The 2,510-nt window shown below is 57.6% G+C and overlaps 1 long non-coding RNA gene across 1 annotated transcript; it reads left to right on the top strand.

The window, feature by feature from the left end:
- Positions 1-133: 133 nt before the first annotated feature.
- On the top strand, positions 134-1,943 carry LOC130595176 (uncharacterized). The gene is made up of 4 exons (XR_008971244.1): positions 134-226; positions 494-566; positions 1,656-1,731; positions 1,818-1,943. It is a non-coding gene; the product is annotated as an uncharacterized LOC130595176 (long non-coding RNA).
- The last annotated feature ends 567 nt before the right edge of the window (positions 1,944-2,510 follow it).

The raw sequence follows: 2,510 nt of genomic DNA, 5'->3' as shown, positions 1-2,510 counted from the left end.
ATAGACATTATACCCCCCCATAACCCCTATATCCCCCCATAGACCCTATATCCCCCTATAGACCCTATACCCCCCTATAGACCTCATAACCCCCTTAACCCCTATAACCCCCATAGATCCTATACACCCCATAACCCCTATACCCCCCCCTAGACCCTACAGAGCCTGGAGCTCTTTGCTGCCACAGCCGATGCTCTGCTGCTCAAGTATGGCAAGAAGATTGTGGGTGAGTCCATAGGGGGTTGGGGGGGGACCTATAGATGGGGGGGCGCCCTATAGATTGGGGGGGGCCCTATAGATGGGGGAGCCCCCTTTTATAATAGGGGGGGGCGATTTGGGCCTGCAACATTGAAGCATTGGGGGGGGTCCAAAAGGATCTGGGGGGGTCCAAAAGGATCTGGGGGGGGGTCCCTTTACCCCCTGGGGGGGTGTTTGGGGTGCAGCCCCCCCAAACCCCCCCCTTTTTTGCCCCCCCCCCCTTCCTGCCCCATAGATGAGCAGTTTGTATTGAAGCGGGTGGCCGACTGTGCCATTGACATCTATGCCATGGCCGTGGTGCTCTCCAGGTATGGGGGGGGGGGGGGGGGTATAGGGGCTTAAGGGGGCCATATGGGTTTGGGGGGGCCATAAGGATCCCTTTAACATCCATTCTTCCCCCCCCCCCTTCCCACCACGAGCATTCATGTTTGGGGGGGGTCCATATGGGTTTAAGGGGTCCATAAGGACTTGGGGGGGTCCATATGGGATAAAGGGGTCCATAAGGGCTTGGGGGGGTCCATAAGGACTTGGGGGGTCCATATGGGATTAAAGGGTCCATAAGGGCTTGGGGGGGTCCATATGGCATGAAGGGGTCCATAAGGGCTTGGGGGGTCCATATGGGATGAAGAGATCCATAAGGACTTGGGGGGGTCCATAAGGACTTGGAGGGGTCCATATGGGATAAAGGGGTCCGTAAGGGCTTGGGGGGGTCCATAAGGGCTTAAGGGGTCCATAAGGGTTTGGGGGGGGTCCATATGGGATAAAGGGGTCCATAAGGGCTTGGGGGGTCCATAAGGGCTTAAGGGGTCCATAAGGGTTTGGGGGGGTCCATATGGGATAAAGGGGTCCATAAGGGCTTGGGGGGGTCCATAAGGGCATAAGGGGTCCATAAGGGTTTGGAGGGGGTCCATATGGGATAAAGGGGTCCATAAGGATTTGGGGGGGTCCATATGGGATAAAGGGGTCCATAAGGACTTAGGGGGTCCATATGGGATAAAGGGGTCCATAAGGGTTTGGGGGGGGTCCATATGGGATAAAGGGGTCCATAAGGGTTTGGAGGGGGTCCATATGGGATAAAGGGGTCCATAAGGGTTTGGGGGGGTCCATATGGGATAAAGGGGTCCATAAGGACTTAGGGGTCCATATGGGATAAAGGGGTCCATAAGGGTTTGGGGGGGGTCCATATGGGATAAAGGGGTCCATAAGGACTTAGGGGGTCCATATGGACATGGGGGGGTCCATAAGCACTTGGGTGGGTCCATAAGGGCTGAGGGGGGGTCCATATGGGATAAAGGGGTCCATAAGGGCTTGGGGGGGCTCCATAAGGACTTGGGGGGGTCCATATGGACAATGGGGGGGGGGGTCCATATTCAACCCTTCCCCCTCCCCCCCCCCAGAGCCTCCCGCTCCCTCTCTATGGGGCTCCCCACGGCGCAGCACGAGCGGCTCCTCTGCGATACCTGGTGCCAAGAGGTGAACACAAGGGGGTTGGGGGGGGGGGGGGAGGGATTTGGGGTGCTCCTGACCCCCCCTTAACCCCCCCCCTTTGCACCCCATAGGCCCACCATAGGGTCTCCGTATCCCTGCGCCCATTGCCCAATGAGAGCTTCAGGAACCTGCGCAGCATCGCCCAGGCCGTGGTGGAGGCTGGGGGGGTGGTGACCCCCACCCCCTCGGCTTCTGACCGATGGAACCCCATCTTGGACCCCCCTATATGGAGATGGAACCCCTTGGACCCCCCCTATATGGAGATGGAACCTCCCATCCCCCCTTGGACCCCCTATATGGAGATGGAACGTCCTATATGGACTTGGACCCCCCTATATGGAGATGGAACGTCCCATAGGGACTTGGACCCCCCCTATGGAGATGGAACGTCCCATATGGACTTGGACCCCCTATATGGAAATGGACCTACCCAATGGACTTGGACCCCCCTGTATGGAGATGGACCCCCCCATCATGGACTTGGACCCCCATATGGAAATGGACCTATGGACCCCCCTGTATGGAGATGGACCCCTCCATCAATGGACTTGGACCCCCCATATGAGAATGGACCCCCATATGGAGATGGACCCCTCCGTAAATGGACTTGGACCCCCATAAGTGAACCCCATATGGACTTGGACCCTTCCAAATGGATATGGACTTGGACCCCCCCATGATGACTTGGAACCCCCACCCCATATGGACTTGGACCCCCCATAAGTGAACTTGGAACCCCCATATGGACTTGGACCCTTCCAAAT

Source organism: Pezoporus wallicus, unplaced genomic scaffold, assembly GCF_028554395.1.
Source record: "Pezoporus wallicus isolate ANWC-B61680 ecotype Strahan unplaced genomic scaffold, APGP_CSIRO_Pwel_v1 contig_12691, whole genome shotgun sequence".
NCBI classification, from domain to species: Eukaryota; Metazoa; Chordata; class Aves; order Psittaciformes; family Psittacidae; genus Pezoporus; species Pezoporus wallicus.
Note: the sequence above shows the minus strand (reverse complement) of the source record. Positions and strands in the feature narration are given on the sequence as shown.